Source organism: Tamandua tetradactyla, chromosome 6 (assembly GCF_023851605.1).
Source record: "Tamandua tetradactyla isolate mTamTet1 chromosome 6, mTamTet1.pri, whole genome shotgun sequence".
Taxonomy (NCBI): Eukaryota; Metazoa; Chordata; class Mammalia; order Pilosa; family Myrmecophagidae; genus Tamandua; species Tamandua tetradactyla.
In genome coordinates, this window is record NC_135332.1 from 120561062 (window position 1) to 120579441 (window position 18380).

The following is an 18380-nucleotide window of genomic DNA, read 5'->3' on the forward strand; positions in this document are numbered from 1 at the left end:
GGTAAGACAGACCAAGAAGTCCTGCCATAGAGAAGGTGGTAAAGACAGTTCTTTGTGCCAGAGCCTCTGGCTTCCACTCCCATAGCACACTTGGAACATGCATCAAAAAGGGGTTCAGAGATGATCCTGGCAGTAGGCATCTGGTAGGATATGTTTTACAGAAGGCTTTCATGGATCTCAATTTCACATATTGGAAGTAGAAAAAGAACCTCACCTTCAAGTATAGTACAGAATTATTGAATAGCAAACTTGGACAGAAATAGCTAAAATGAAAGAATATTATTGACAGAACCTTTATAATGCAAATTTTATCTCTGTATTTAAAAATTCAAGGTGTAACAATTAAAAGACTGAATGACTGAGAAATTTCTGGAAGCATATATCCCATTTTATTCAGTTTAATAAAGAAAGTTTGAGCACTGGTTGTGAGGCAGCTTGCAAAGAGCTGTGAAACACAGTCCTTATTCTTAGGGTACTTAAATTTTAAGACTGGATGAGTACCCAAAGAGATCATTTCAGTGAAATCTAGGAAAGCTTGGTACAGGTTGCTACAGGAGCTAAGAAGAGCACATTTCAAGCCTGATACAAAAGAAGAACCAAATAAGAATGAACCAAACTTCCTGTGGATGTGAAATTAGAATAAAAAATAAAAGTGGAGTCAGAGAATTTGAGTGATTGAAGAGTGCCAGAACAAAAAGCACGATAGAAACCCTATCCTAGTGAGAAGGGATGGAGCCTCCTGTTAAGCATCGGCACACAATGATGTACAGTTACATCATTTTAGGTCGCTGCATGTTCTCGGCACTTTATATTAGTGTGCTGAGTCCCAGCTGCGTTCTTCTCAGTTCATCCTTTTGTTTTCAGAAAGCACAAAGTACAAGTAGCTCAGTAACACTATTTCTAAGTAGGGACAAATCCACCAGAGCACCCCAGGGTGCTTCTAGTTATCTGAAAAAACATTGCAAAGTACTAAATACTTTTTGCCTTTTTTTTTTCAAAATTCAAATCAAAGATAGTTGTATGGGGGAAATATTTTAGTGCAAAGTATGCCTTATTGTGTCCTGAATAGAGGAGAAAGAGTGGTGCCTTATAAAGGTAACTCAAGCATCAGAACAATTCAGAATTGGGATTGTGTTAAATATATGAGCACACTGGGGCTTGTTGAGCCATTGGCATAGCCCAGACTGCCAGACATATCTCTAAGAAACTCCACTTAAGGTTTCCATTTTTACTGAAGAATAACTTAATAGGGGCTAAAACAAAAAAAAAGGCCTGCCTCTGAAAACTTTACTATCCCAAGCTTTCCCCAGTCTTACAAGTTACCCTAGAAAAACTGCATCCAATGGATCCAGAGAGCCACGCATAATACAGATGCTTTCCAACCTTCAGTGGTGAGCCCGCAGATCAGGGAAGCAAGGGGAAGCACTAAACTAAAAAGGCAGCAAGCTTCAAATTGGATTCTAAGTAATGAGATCTTGGGCTGGAAGTACTCTAGAAATCTGATGAAATTCAATAGCCAATAGTCTGACATCAGGTTCAATAAATTTAAAAGTGTGGATTTATTAGTAACTGTAACCACCCTTGTCCTCTCCACCCCACCCCACCCCACCCCACCCTCACCAATTCATGGGATCCTACTGTCATTTAGACAGAGAATCTTGTAATTGAAGTCCAAAGAAGATAAATGTATAACATAAAAGGATCACTCCTAAACGAAGTTTTTGTTGGTGTTGGATAAGAATCCTGTCTTTCAGAAGGTCATCCAAACCAAATTCTGAACCCTTGGAGAGTGTTCTGCTTTATTTATTGTTCTGCAATATTGCCTTTTTTTTCCCCAGTGTTCTTTGTGCTTAGGAAATATTTGGTGCATGTCCCCTTTTTTGCAGTATAGATGCCGATTTCAGTGAGAAATGGATGATGGGATATTTATTAATGTATATTTTTTGTCTTTTCTTTATGTATCTTGAAAAATAAAATCATACAGCTTCATTCCCCAAGGTAGTGATAGAAATGAGGCAGAAATTATTTAAAAGGAAAATGAGATTAATATTATAGTTTGAATGTGAAAAGCAGAGGGAATTTGGACAGTATAAAATGATCATGCATTCACAGGCAATATTATCTGTTGTGCTTTCTCTTCAAATATAACTGAAAAAAAGGATCTGGTATTCATTTTTTTTTAATTTTTAACTTTTTTTATTGTATACTATAACATATATACAAAGCAAAGGAATAAAAAAAACAATCGTTTTCAAAGCACTCTTCAACAAGTAGCTACAGGATAGATCCCAGAGTTTGTCGTGGGCTACCATACAATCCTCTCATAGTTTTCCTTCTAGCTGCTCCAGAATATAGGAGGCTAGAGGGCTTAAACATTTTTTTTAACTTCATAATCAACTTTTTTTCTGAAAATAATATATACAAAAAAGCTATAAATTTCAAAGCGCAACAACACAAATAGTTGCAGAACATATTTCAGAGTTTGACATGGATTACAATTTCACAATTTTAGGTTTTTACTTCTAGCTGCTCTAAAATACTGGAGACTAAAAGAGATATCAATTTAATGATTCAACATTCATATTCATTTGTTAAATCTTATCTTCTCGGTATAACTCCACCATCACCTTTGATCTTTCCATCCCTCTCTTTAGGAGTGTTTGGGCTACGGCAATTCTAAATTTTTCATATTGGAAGGGTCTGCTGCTAATGTGGGGTAGGGAGATGGAACATTCTGATGTTCTGGAGAGGCTGGGCTAAGTTTCAGGACTTATCTGGCTGGTATTCATTTTTTAATTTGAAATTAATATGTAACTTAATGTAAGTTTAAAGCAAAACTTTTGAATTTTAAAAGTTAGTCATTAGATTTTTTTAACTTTCTCTGTATTTTATTCATCTTACCGATTTCTTGAAATTCATTCTATAAGCATGTTTTATTAATGATCCACTAATAAGCACTCACCTAAAACATGACTGATTAAAAAGTAGACTTGATTTTAAGTAATTCTTCTGAAATTGTTTCATTTATTAAATTCATTGAGGTTTCAGTTCTCATTTGTATGGCTAGAGGGTAAATTGCAAATCCTCATGCTTGTTTTATCATTATAATGAAAGTAGTACTTATATTTGCTACAGTAATTAAAATTCTTCTCTGACCCATATAAATGTAGCCTCTCCCCCAAATAGATGTTTTTTTTCAAATCTTTATATAAAATTTACTATATGAGTGTGTGATAATGAAAGGATCTATCTTGAGTGTAACATAATCAAGGTTAAGAGAGAGTAAAAATTAGGTTCAGACTTTTTAATACTGCAGGGTACATTTTTAGTGCCCTACAGGGAAAATTAGTCACACGACAACCATTAACTTTAATGGAACCTGTATGGGCAAATTGTATGCTGAAATTCCTAGGAAGTTAACGTCAGTAGAGTTTACTAGTTCCATTTTTTCTCTTTGGGACTTTAGTTTCAGCTACCTTTAAGTTCTAATGGTCCAGAGGGAAGAGGTGTCAATAAAAATGATTAACATAAATGTTTTCCAAGTTTTATAAGCCCACATTTTCTATACATTTTCCCAGGAATTAGAACTCTGCAAACAATGTTTATAGCATTCAAGATTTAATTAGCAAGTAAATCCAACTAAATAAAAGGCACAATTTTCAAATACGAGTATTGTAATAGAGTTGCTTAAATATGAATATTGTAGAATTCTTTATTCTCTAGTCTTATTCGCATTTCATATTCCCATTTGCAATTACCTACAACAAAATCAAAGACTTAACAAATATTTTAAATTTAAAAAATTTTGAAATTCAGTATCTTTATATTATCATACTTAGTTGTTTATAATTGAAATGTGTTTTGAATTCTATAGCTTGGTCTTATTAAAATACTGTATACCACATTTAAGCACCTTAGTTAGAGATCTGAATAATCAAAACTGGACTTATTAGGGAAAAAAAAGTTGAATCCAGAGTAAAAAACAACCAATGATGAATGCACCAATAATTAACATCATAAATGATTTCATTTGGACAGATATTTCAAGAAAAAATATTGAAAAAATAAATCTGTTACATAAATGACATTTCCTATTTTAAAAATTGGTGGTTATCATGCAAATTATTGAAATATGCATCCCATCAATGATGTTAGGACTCCAAGTAACAGCCAAGTCCAGTCCATTTTACAGGTGAAGAAATTGAGACTTAAGAGGTTGATTACCCTAAGGTCTCTCAGTTATTTAATAGCAGCAAAAACTAGAATCAAAATCACTTGATTCCTCAGACATTCATTAAGCAATTGTTAATGAGCCCCTGCAGTGACCTTACGTAAATTTAGGTGAATGGTTAAAAAAAAAAAAAACATACCAGATCTTTGCCAACTTCAAATTGTGGCACATACTAACAACAATATGGCACAATTTTTACCAACTCAGGATACAGCTGTGTGATATTATTTCTATCCTCAACTCCTTTGATATCTCTCATGCTCTCCTTGAAGTTAAAGCAAGGAGAAATTTTTCAGTAGATTTATCAGGACCGCTACCTTCTGTCCATCTCACTGGTTAAATTCCTTGAAAAGTACTCACATAATCATGAAGCACATCGATATTTGCCATGCTTCATTACATTCCTGCAGCATTGTCAGGAGTGACAAAGATGCCCACTGTCATGGAGTCTCCCCACTATTTGACTTTTGCAGTTTTTGGTCTTTTGGGTCACTTCCCTTTTCACAGGAGAAGTTTGAAGATTGAAAACCTAAAACCATGTGATAAAAAACAATTTGGGAAAGGTTTGTGAGTGCAGATTTCTTCCAAAGCACAATGGTTGTCCCACCATGGTTATTTTTCATTCCACGTGACTTGCCTGTGTAGAGAACAAAAGAGGGTTTGAAAGATGAAGCAAGGTAGGAATCTGGCTGCTTATAATTCTATGAAATTAGATCAACTGTTTTGTGTTCAATGTCAGAGAAACTGTTTCCTCCAACTAGTAAAAAAGGGTGCTCAGTGCTTTTGCCTTTCATTTTCTCTTAATTCATAATTTATGTATAGCCTACTTATTACTAACCATCAAGTATTGTACCTAGAAATCTTCTCTCAAAAAAATAGAATATGCAGAATCAAAATTAACTTGTTTATATGGTGATATGAGTTCTACGTTTAAAAAAAGAAACTTGTCAGTTATTTTTTTCCAAGAACGTTGGATAAAATGTAACAGAAATCATTCAACTATTAATATAACCACATTTATCAAGTTAAATAAGAATTTCAGCGATACCCTAGTTGCTGATGAATCTCGAGGAAAATAAAACCTTTCTCTTTTTTTGCATGGGCAAGCACCAGGAATCTAACCTGGGTCTCCGACATGGCAGGCGAGAATTCTGCCACTGAGCCACCATCGCATGGCCCAATGACCATTTTTTACAATCGTTTATTCTACCTAGAAGAGAAAACATTTTAATAAAACAACATTTCTGTGAGTTTCTTGATGTCAGAGAAACTTCATTATCCACTTTGCCTTTCCCTTGCATAACATAATGATACATTGATTGTAATGATAATAAAAATTACAACAGCTAATAATTATGAAGTAATTAATATTTAGAGTGCAATTTGCTGAACATTTTGCACATATTATCATTAATCTTTTCAACAATCCTATAAATTAGTATTATTATTTCATTTAACCAATGAAAAAAATTAAATATCCTGCCCCAGGTAACATAGTTTCTGAGCTGGAGGAGCTAAGATTTGAACTCATGTAGCGAACTCCAGAACCTATGTTCTCTTCTACTTTCCACTTCCTTGCTTAGAGTAGAGGTTTCAAATCAAATTTAGAGAATGAAATTGTAATCTTCCCAGATTTACCCTTTTTTATTTAAGCCATTAGGAAGATTTAAACTTCTCGATAAATGTCCGGGGTAAAAAATAAAACATTTAGACAATTCGATAATTCTATTTATTCTGAATATTCTGAGCTGTGTGAAGTTTAGTGTTGAAAAGAATGTTTAGCACTCATTCTAGTCCAATCCACTCTATTTTCGGATATGGAAATGGGTTCAGAAAGGTGACCCAGGTTACTAGGTGTAAAACAGCTTGCTAATAGCAAAACTAAATTTCCAGGCAAAAATATTTGAATGATACTTTGCTATTTTTAATTTTGTTTACATATTTATTTGTGAGTAAATATTCATTCCTGGAATTTTAGGTTTATTTGGTATGGTGAACAGACGTTTTTGATGTCTACCCTGATTCTTACCTCCTGATATCCGTGCCCTTTTGTTTATTTTTTTGGGAGGGGGAGCAGGGTGCACAGCCTGGGGATCAGGCCCGGGAATCGAACCTGGGTCTCCCACATGGAAGGCGAGCATTCTACCACTGAACCACCGTGTACCCACCCATGCCCTTCTGTGACCCCCTTCCCTTGAGTGTGAATGGAAGCTGTGTCTTAATTTTAACCAATAGAAAACAGCAAAGGTGTTGAAATATGTAAAATTCTATGTATGTGGTTAATTATGTGATTGCATTACATGAGATCATAGCCCCCATTTTGCTGAAATATCCCTTTCTCTTTCTCCCTCTCTCACTAGCTAGTTTTAATGTAGCAAGCAACCATATTGGAAAACCCATGTGATAAGGCACCAAAGGAGGCCCCTACAAACTTAGGGGAGATTCTAAATACAGTCTGCAAAGGCCTCCAACTAACAGTCAGCAAGAAAATGAGACCCTCATTGTTATAACCACAAGGAAATGGATTTTAGCAACAACCTAGGTGAATTTGGAAGTGGATCTTTCCCTGGTAGAGCATTCAGATGAAACCCCAATGCTGGCCAACACCTTAATTGTAGCCTTGCTACATACCTAAGCTGTGAGCAGACTTCATTCCCAGAGAAACTGTTAGATAATAAATGTGGCTTTAAGAGGCAACGTTTATGATAATTTGTTATGCAGCAATATAAAATTAATACATGTGGTCAGCCTTATGATGGCAAGAATCTGATATTGAATTTAATTATTGTCAAATTAAGCGAGGTTTAGCTAGTTAAGATCTGGTTACTTTATATACAATATGAGGACTTCAATAAATATCTGTTGAAAGAAAGGGAATGATAAAATATCTTTACAGTAATGCCAATAAGGATGAAGTGAGACATGATTATGGTATTAATATATTATAACTTATTTGGTTTAATTTATGTTGGCTGTCAGCATCACTCTTTCCATGTGTGCATAGAGGAAGTGGTGGGCAAGTGTTGCAGACAAAAATGACTGAAATCTCAACATCAGAAAAAGAAGAAATGAATTAGCCTCTAAAAAAATTTACTAATGTGACTCTTCTTCATATGATGTATATATATCACGCTATTATGGCTCTTTCTACTACTTTAGAGTCAACATTATGAAGAATTCATCACTGAAGCTTTCTAACAGTCACTTCCATATGTAAAGGAATTGCTTTTGACAACACTCTCCATTTTCGGAACTTTAAATCACACTTGAATGGACATTATATATAATGGGTACTATACATACACACATACACACACATTCATATATTTTATCCTTATGTCTTTCAGACATTATATAATACAATCAAAAAATTCTTCAAAAAATGAAGAGCTATAAAAAAAAAAAGACATGTAGATTTGAGTGTAGGATGAAAATACTGGCCTACATTACAAAATGAAACTCTCCATAAAATTAAGATAGACTGAAACAATATCTATAGTCACCATTTTTCATTGAATGCAACAAAACAACAGGCAGATGAAGTTAAATACAGTGGCCATTAAAAAAGAATCTTGATTTTAAAAAGTAGTACCTTCATTTGTATCCTCAAAATAAATTTTCCCAATTGTTTGGTTTCTAGGCATATAACATTTCTGCTGTCATGGCTAATAAATAAAACAGATCTTACCTATATTAATTTTTTAAACCATCTAGTTTAATTCATTTTACAGATGGAAATATTAAAACACAGAGAAAGACTGATTTAAGGACAAGAAAGTAGTCTGTAAGAGAAATGCAATGGAATTCTCTTGAGTTTAACTAATGGACAGAAGCCTCTAATTTCTTTTGCTTTTATCAAAACTTAGTAACTAAAAGAGTAATAGACAAAGGATATGCTTGCTATTTGTTACTGTCCAGTCTGAGAACACATGGTCCTATAAATTAGAAACCATCATTTCTATACATAGTTTAGATGTATCATGTGCCTGATACATTATGAATTTCGAGTAATAGTCAATAAAAGGAAATTTGAAGCAATAATTTCCCTAAAGAAAGAAAAGAGTCTCAAGAAATCACAGTTGTGGAGAAGTAAAAATACACCAGATCATTACATCAAAAACGTTTTTAAAGAGATAGGGTATTAATCCATTAATAAATAGCTAATGGGACTCATTAAGTATTGGCTGAATCTAAAGCACCACTTTCAGTATTTTGAATGGAGCTAGCTGGTTACCAGTCATTATTCTACCAACATATCATGAAAGCCAGAATATGCAAGTATTAAAATTTGAAAATTTAAAACTTAACTTTAAATAATTGATAACATACGAAAAAGTTCAGAGTTTATGGATTATGGATCAATGTAGCTATTTATAATCTTTCAAAATGCTATCTGTATTATATTAGCTGCAGAAGCGAGAAAACTATGGCAATCTGGATTAATTTTATAAAATCCAAAATTACCAAGTACAATTAAACTTTAATGTTTTTCACACTTAAAGTTGAAAAGCAGAATATTTTAGTTTTTTACTCACTCCTGAGTTCAATAGTAAGAAAAGGAGTAAAAGTGGATAGAAAAAGGAATATGATATGATTCCTTTTTTGACTTATTGCAATTTTTGGAATAAAAAGGCAGTTGGAGAAATTGAAAATAATATTTGCATACTACAAATACTACTTAAGGAAGACTTCTTGAAGAAACCTGTTTCAGGATACACAATGAGGCATCAGCAAAGAGGGAAAAGTTTTTTTTTTATTGGATAACTTACTATCGATTACCCAATTTCTATTGATTGGAATGTGTGAACTTCGGAACTCTATAGTTATCGTATTCAGTATGCCTGCATGCATATATGTGTATAGATAATTGCCATTCCTTGTACTGAGGATATGAACTGTGTAAAATTACTGTAGGAAGTTGTAAATGATGTATGAAATGAGAAATCTTTGCCCACTGGCAGTACATAGATAAAACAGAGATAGTGGTGTGCAATCTCTTCTCTGGCATTTGTCATAGTATTCATCTTATAAAAGGCAGAGCGTATCAATAAACCTGAGTGTCGAACATGCATGCTAAACAATATATTTTATTTCTCCTTTTATAGGTCCCACCTCTTTCTCGAAAATCAGTTTGAAAAATCTTTGAAACCAATTTAAATATGAAGAATTTCTATGAAAACCGCATTAGAAAGCATACCAGCACTATACATAAATAAATACATATATATGCAATCATACACTTTATATAGGTCTACATTATATTTATATACTTTCAACCATGATAGATTTTTCTTTTCATATTTGCTGACCATTAATATGTTTGTCTATTTCATCATTTTCCCCTTAGCTTCTCTTTCTTTTATTATTATTTTTTTGTATGTTGTATGGCAGGGTCACATTTCATTCTTTCTCCATGTGTATGTTAACAATCTTAATTACCAGTCCCACAATAATAAAGGCCTTTGTAAATTAAATGCAGAAATTCTAAATAGCACTGTGTGTTTGTGCCCTTACACTTGTATTCAGCATTGCTCAGTTTCTAGACATGCCATCTAAGGTAAATCTTTTGTGAGGACATATTATAGAAATTTTATCTATAATGTCTAACATATAAACATTTAGAAACATATAAGGGTAAGATTGGCCTTTTCATTTTGTATCCAGAATTTGAAAGACATTAGATTTCATTCTGTCATTGACTAACACAAGCACATGGAAGCAGAAACTTTCTCCTAAATCAGTTTTAATCTAACTACTGTGGCTGGAGTTCTCAATGCTACTGACCAATCTCCATATCAAATATTTGCTCAAACAAAAATGATATGCATATTCAATATCGCCTTGTCACAAGATAATCTAGTACTGGGAAAACAAATCTGAGAGCAGATAAAAAAAGAAAACAGAAACAAAAAAGTCTTCTCAAAATGGCACATACATTTAGATTCCAGAATTTGAGTTTAAAAATTAAAATAAACATAAAACGTGAATTATAGGCTATGCACATATACAAAAATAAGATAAACCATTTTGGCTACTATGGTCAAGTTCAAGAAAGCACATGAAAGCATAAGACAAAGTATTTTGGTTTTCAAGAAGTTGATACCTTACTACTATAGAGCTCAAAATATAAGAGGTGATTCTTTTTAAATTATACCTGAACTTTATTTTTTATGTACACAGAAGGAAATTTAAAGAGTCATGCAATTTCATCCTTCTCAAATATGAATGTGTTGTTTCGTGTGCTAGCTATAATTTGTTTAAAAAAAGAATATGTTCTGGCATTAGACACTTTTTACAGTATGCTATTGATAATTCTTTCTGAAAATTAGAAAACAAACATTTACTTACCAATTTGTTTTATCTCTTCTTGGAATCACAACTGATTTTTCATTTGCTTAATGGATTAGAAGTGAATTATCTGATTCTATTTCCCATCAGCAGACCATATAGATGAACGTATTTAGTTTTGCATATGAGTCATATAAATATGATGATTTTTTTGCTATGAATAAAATCAAAAGAGCATAATACAAAATGGCATCTTACTTGGTTCATTTTCTAAGTAGAATGTAAATATTTTCCCACGACAAACACATAAACAGCAGAAATTAACCAAAAATCTTTCATCTCTAAATAAAGTCTTTCAAATTTTGATCTAATACTTAGATTATATTTAGAACCTATACATCTTTGCCACCATCTTTAAGGTTAATATCCAGAGAGTTTTTTTTCTTTGTCTCATGTGCTCTTTCTCTTCTTTCCATTGTACTCATCCAATTTTGGTTGATGATGCTTTTACCATTTAAGTACGCAAACTCAGCTCCCTTTCTTTGCCTAGTTCTTGTTATTTTCATTAGCTCAAGAAAATTTATTTCTCAGTTCCTCTATTCTACTTTTCCCTAAATGCCTATACATGTTGAAACTGTGAGACCAACATATAAGCAAGTGGATGCTCTACACTTTCTCATTCATTTGTTTAGGTGATCAAAAATACAAAAGCTTGGAAAAGTTCTGAGAGTACCAGCCAGATGGACAATAGGAAAACACTCGCTCGTGTTCACAAGTGAGATCATTATCCTTACCATCCGTATAGGAGATACTGCCAGAGTCAAACAACCACGTATTTTGTTTCCCAGGAGAAATAAAACAGAATAAACTCCCGCCCACCCTCAACCATCGCCACCACAACACTAGGAGACATTCACATCAGGAAAACAGAAAAAATTCTGGAAGCAAAGAACAATTTGAGTTTGCTCAGAGCCTATGAGTTAAAACAATCAATAAAAGCATTCAGTATGATTCTATTTGCACTTAGTAGGGATTAATAATCCATAAATGATTGTAGGAGTTTTTAGCATCATATTATACTTTTTTAAATTTTTCTTTAAATACATAAACTTGTCAAAATCTATCTAAGATTTCACTCAATTCATAATGCATCCAGGATCTCTCAGTCAGAGAACTCCCCTTTTAGGAAGCCTTCAAGTGGACCTGAGTTGACTCAGCCTCATTAAACGATTTGAATCTCCAAAGTGAGAGTGAGACTTGAGAAGTCAAAAATGCACCACAATTGTTACTTTAATTAAAAATTTCATCAACATTAATTTTCTCTCAGTGGAAATTTTGAGGGCTGTCCGTGGTTATCAGAGGGACAGAAAACGTCTGTCAGTTCGTTTTGTTGTTTCAAGGCATATTTCTGTTTTTGCTTCCCACCTCCCATTCTCTTCCAGAAAACACACTTCCTGCTAATCGTTTTCCCTAATACTGCTTTGGAAATATTTACTCTATTGTATCTAAAATTGACACCGGAGTTAGTTTGCAACAGGAGAGCTACATTTGGTATCAGTAAAAATAAATAAATAAATGAAGGGCGTGGCACATGATTACAAATAGAGCTTGCCCACATTTCTTTTATTTCCTTTTTTTTTTTTTTTTTTGGAGTGGGCAGGCTCAGGGAATCCAACCCGGGTCTCCGGCATGGCAGGTGAGAATTTTGCCACCGAAGCACTGTTGCAACACGTCCCTCCCCCACCTTTTTTTTTAAATTATTTTTTTTTCTTTTAAACAACAAGCTTTAATGTTGAGAAACTGTGCTTTTGTTAAATTTGGTTATGTGTAATTTCTAAAATTGGGAAAGCAGAACTTTAATTTTTTAGGATGTATTGGCTCTTGAAAATTCACGTTTCTGTAAACACTACCTCTTCAGGAAGAATATAATCCGAAATTCCATGACATGTTATTTCTCGATCATACTTTTGTTTAATCTCCATACTTAAAGATAATTCAAATGTATTCATGAACCACTTAATTTAGCCAATTTTATTAAAAGCAAGAAGATCATTCCTGTCTATTGAGAATGCTGTGAATCTGGTTTTTAAAAAAAGTCACATTTCACATACTTTTGGGTACCAATATCATCACATTATTCATAAAAATTGTGAAGTAATCTTTTCTTGAGCACACTGGCTATTGGTAAAAAGAGTTTTTTTTCCTGCCTACCAAATGGCAGGTGGCTGAAGTCTTTTGAAATAAGGGTATGTAGCCCTTCTTTATAATTGTTAACTTCTTTCTTGTTTTCTTCCTGGAGAATTTCACTGAGCAATTCTCATAATTTTTATAATTACTTTAACTTTTATCTTTAAAGAGTGCACAAGACAAAATGTTAGTTACATCTGCCCACTATTAGTTACAACTTCGTACGATACATAAGCTTAATTCTAGAAATCTGAATTAACACAACTTACATTTCACAATAACGTGAATATCTACATCATTTGAATACTACACCAAGACTGCATAAAACTGAATTTAGGCCTCAAAATATTATCTTTTTGTAATTTATATTAGTAGCATTGCTTACCTTACATGCTAAGTTCTGGAGGCTCTAATTTTTGTTTTTAAACATAACAACGTACAAACATGAACCTTCTTCCCATATGATAATTCCATTCTTGGTATATAAACAATAACTCACAATATCAGCACATAGTTGTATATTCATCACCACAATCACCTCTCAGAACATTTGCATCAATCCAGAAAAAGAAAAAAGAAAAAAAAATTGTACATACCGTACCCCCTACCCCTACCCCTCACCGATCACCAGCATTTCAATCTACTAAATTTATTTTAACATTTGTTCCCCCTACATACATTCTTAACATACAAACATTCTGTATTTTTTAATAGAAGACTTAATATCCAGTAAGACTATAAACAAAATGTTCACAATAAAGACCTTCCTAGCAGTAAACTTTTATATATCTATTCCTCACACAGGTTATTTTTGACAATCATTCTCCATTGCCTCATAGAAGGGGCAAACCTCATAATCAGATATGAAAAGCTTCAGGTAGACTCATGGGTTTCCATGTATCCATTTTACATCAGAGCTTAAGTTCCAGTTATTCCATGTAAACGTTTTGCTTAAACACAACTAAAACCATTGCCATTGTCCAGGAATTAAATAAAATCAATGGAAGGATTCAAATCACTTTACTTTAAATATGTTTTGAATATTTACTCCTGGCCAGGCATTAGAGTTAAGAAAGCTATCTTGCTTTCACGGAACTCACAAGCTAGGACAGGATCTAAGAATGACAGAAAAAGTACTTTATTCTTTCCTTTGCTGCTGAGGCCCTAATTTTGATGAAACAATGAAAAATGAACTTATCACAAAAGCAAGCATATTGAATGAGTAACAAAAAAAATTACCATTGAAGCATAATTCTCACTTAAATAGTATAAAATGCAATTTCATTGTAACTAGAATAAAAACTTTATCACCAATCTAAATCATATTTGTTGGATTTAAAATGTTCAATGCAGATATGGTATCCATATAGTCTTATGCAGTGAAAGATTCATTTCTGTATAAATTTAAGTTGTAATTAAATTTATTAATTACATATAAAGCATATAAGCTAGTAGCTGATGCTGTGTAAGCACACGGTAAATACTCAAGTATTATTACTATTTTGAATTATGTAGAGAACCTCCTCTGCTTCCCAATTTTCAATGATCAAAATAATGTGCTTACTTACAAGCCAACTCAAATGCCACAATTTTCATGAAACCCCCCTCATATCAATTAGTGACTACTAATCCTGGAAAGAATGTTGCTTAGAACTTGCATTGGCTTATTACTAGCTCTGCTTTGCGTTTTCCTGATATGTAAAATGTGTTGATGCTCCTCTACTTCGCAGCTGACTGCAGAAAACCTGAAGGCAGTCTCCTATATTTTTATCTTTGTATACTCCGCGGCAATGATCACTGGGCCTTACAAACCACCAGGGTTCCATGTAGACTGGAGAAATCCATCCGTTGGATATTTATTTATTCAGTGAAATACTCAAGTAGAAAACAGGTGAAGTAACCGGATTTTAAACTCACTTTTGTAAACAGATACAAAACTCAATTTAATTGGTCAAGTATTCATTAACCAAGAAAGATCTTTGAAACTAACTTACAATTTATCTCTACTTTTGAAAATTACGTTGATATGGAGCGAAGGCTAGTCTTTCTCACCAAGAGCACCATGGAGAACATTCTATTTTGGAAATATTTTAAAGCTTTAAAGTTAAATAACTCTTTACAAATATCAATTCTAAGGTAACTGGTATAGTACAGGAGAGAGTACAGAATAGCAGAGTATGGTGAAATGTAATATGATATAGTATAGTATAGAACACATTTTAAGGTCCGCACTTGTTTTTTACTCTTATCACAGTAATGTACTTACTTTTTTTCATCTCTTTTCTTTTCTCATTGCATTTCAATTTATCCATTCTGTTCGATCTTTAACAAATTAGTGTTATTCTCCAATCAACCTCTCCCATCTACTATTTTTTTCTCCATTTCACCACCAATGGTCTATTGTTTTGTCCTTGTAATGATTTGGGGATTCAATCAATCATTTATTTATTCAAAAAATATTTGTGAGCATTCTGCTAGAGTCTCTCTGCCCCTTCAGACCCAGTTTCCATCCCTTCCTACACTTTCACTCTCAAAAGAGTCTGGCCATTAAAGTATGCATCAACTGGCCCCCATTTCTCTGTTTTATTATAGGGTTTGTCTCATGGGCCTGGCATGAGATCAAAGTGTACGGTAGCTTCCCACTCTGCTAAAGACCCTAGCTCCCATATGGTGACACTTTCCCACAGATAGGACTCTTTCTCTGAGTTCCAATAACTCTTCCCATACCCACCCACCACCAACTAGCTCCTTCTGGCCTACACATGGTAACAGTTTCCTCCTTGTTGGTTTCTCTTAACCCTGCCCACACCTGTAAATAAATTCTTCAGAAAATTTCAACTGTTCCATTTAATGTACTATTTCCTGTTAGATAAAACCTCCTTCTGTGTGCCAAAACCCATGCCGTCTTTCCATATATATTTGTAATCTTATGAATAAATTGATAACACAATCCATATTTTAAGCACAAAGGAATAAAGAGTCATAAGAATTAATTAACTTGCCCAGACACTTAGCTAATATACAAATAGGCAAAGATGGAATCATGATCTCTTACCCAAAGTCTACTACTCTTTCTCTCACTGTCCATTTTTCTCATACTCTATCCTAACTGGCTTCTTCTTGGTAACATCCATCAGATTTTTTATTAAGAGCCTACAGTACATTGCTGTGTATTAAAACTGTATCCAGCTAAGCACATAGGTACATGAGAACAAAATATGTGCACCTTTCTAGTAATCATTTTGGCCATGAATCTCTGATTTTGATAGACTAGTAAGGGGTAACATTTTTCTATGTGAATATCAACACTGAATTCAAGGGCTGCCTCCAGAACATTCTAGATTTCCTTAGGAGTCTTTTTTTTTTTTTAATGCTGTATGGTGGGGGTCACATTTCTTTCTTTTTCCATGTGAGTATCCCATTATTGCACCACTATTTGTTGATTTTTTTATTTTAGTTTATTTTATGGGGAGTGCATGGGCTGGAAATCAAACCTGGGTCTCCAGCTTGGCAGGTGAGAATTCTACCACTGAACTACCCTTGCACTCCCAGGAATCTTTTATTTTTTATAGGTCTTTGAAAGGGTTGGAATTAGAATCCCTTCTGCATATCTTTGAAAGACATGCTAAAAAAACATTCAGAGCAGATGTATGGATGAACAGACAGACTGATTGATTGATTGATTGATTGATTGCAGACTAAAAGACCTGGGGAGATAAGGACTGGGGACAACTGACCTAGATTCGAGACTCACCTAGTCCATTAAGTGATCTAATGAGCAAGTGAAATCTACTGAGGGAATGCAGGTTCTGAAGTCCATTGGGACTATGGAAATCATCGGGAAAGATGTCCTCATCCAGCAGAAGGGCTAGTTGTGAGGATTATGTGGAGCAGGAGGGCTAGTAAAAGTTACCAGGTATTCCAGAGTAATATGCTCTCTTTAGATCTATTGTGGTAGTAAATAAAATAACATCAGAAAAACATGCCACCCAGTGCCTGAGATAAAGTATATGTGTGGTTTAACAGATGCTATAGAGAAAGATACTAGTAAACCTGCCTCTGATAAGATGGGCTGAAGGTGTGGTGGGGCCTAAGATATAGGGCAGTTGATATGGGGGATCTTAATTGAAATAAAAAAGTAAATTGGGAATCAAGGCATGAGCTGATACCCTAGCTCATATACAAGCATCTGTCTTACAAATACTAGGGTCCAGTGCAAAATTGCAACAGAGGAAGGCTGCCTACCAACAAACTTCCCACGGGCCTTTCTCCACAGACACTCTGCTTCCCTATAACTACTCAGAGACCTAAATTTACAACATGGATAGATCTATTCTTCCCACAACTGACTTGTGACCCAGAATTAACTATTTCTTCCTACCTTCCTATCCTTAATCAACACTCTCATTTGAAAACCTTCAGTGTTATGAAATCTGATGCCATAATTGGTCATGAAGTGAAAATGACAAGCATCCACTCCTCAAGATATTTGTCAACTTGAGCAATCATTAATTGGCTAAATATTTTAATGTTTTGGGAAACTACTTCCATGAATTGTAGAAACAGTCATTAATAACCATTATAAACACTAAGAAGATCAGTTTTGGTATGTCTGTGGAGGGCTGTCACTTCCTAGAACCTAATGAGAGAAAAGGAAAGATACAGAAGTTTCAAGAATTATGTCACCATTCATGCCTGTGCAGGGACAATGACACTGTCTTGGTAGAAGTAGTCAAAACGTTCTATTGGGTTTAAAACTATTAAGTTGTTCATACTTATTTAGAGTGTTCAACTTTTACATTTAATATAATTCTCAATTTAAAAAACCTCAACTGAATTTTTTTTCTTGAAGCAAGATAGAAATTGTTAGTAAAATAAATTGAGAAAAGGAAAGAAGCAATAATATTTTTTTTTAATTGTAAAGGGTATAATGAGCATTACTAAAAACAAAATACTAAAATTACTTTAATAGCGTTGCTAAATATGGTACTAACATGCACAGATATATAAGCTAATAAAATATAAAAAATTTAAAAGTAAGTTCTAGGCACATATACTATGTATATATGTAAATATATGTCCTCATGTTTATAGATATATAGATACATAGTTAAAGAGAATATCATAATATATGTGAATAAATGATGTTGGGGCCATTTACTAGCATTTGAAAAAAATGTTTTGTAGGCCAATAAAACAAACAGTACTTCTTAATGTTAAAGTGTTCAATTAAAAACTAGAAGGAAATTAGTTAAAAAATTGCAAAACTATAAAAAATTTTCATATTTATTCAACATCGTAGGGCTAAAAACTTTTCAAATTTGAAATTATAGACAAAATAACAAAGAAAAATATTGCCAAATTTGGCCATTTAAAACTGTTGAAAAATGAACAACGTAAAGTAAAACTTTAATAATACAGCAAAGGAAAATATTTGCAGCAAACATTGTTATGTAAAGAATTCTTACAAAGGGAAAAATAACTAAGAAATCTAGACAAAGAACGTTAATAAAATTCACATGAAAGGAAATGAATTAGGAAACAAACAAGGAGAAACAATCATGCTATTTACCAGTCAAAGAAATGCACATTAAAACATCGAGTCATTTTAGATATTTATTATATTAGGCAAATAACTTCATTCTTTTATTTAGGCTCAACATTTTTTAGTCTA

The 18380-nt window shown here is 33.4% G+C and overlaps 1 long non-coding RNA gene across 5 annotated transcripts in view; it reads right to left on the bottom strand.

Annotated features, from left to right (window-relative positions):
• Positions 1–2231: 2231 nt before the first annotated feature.
• LOC143688756 (uncharacterized) overlaps positions 2232–18380 on the bottom strand; it is a 42617-nt gene continuing 26468 nt past the window's right edge. The window contains exons 3-5 of one of the 5 annotated variants that reach the window (XR_013178264.1): positions 5354–5441; positions 4592–4868; positions 2232–2405 (exon numbers count right to left, since the gene is read on the bottom strand). This is a non-coding gene — a long non-coding RNA (uncharacterized LOC143688756). Of the gene's footprint in view, positions 4869–5279; positions 5442–10579; positions 10727–18380 lie in introns of those variants that run through there. The other 4 variants (XR_013178263.1, XR_013178266.1, XR_013178262.1 and 1 more) reach the window with 4 other exon arrangements.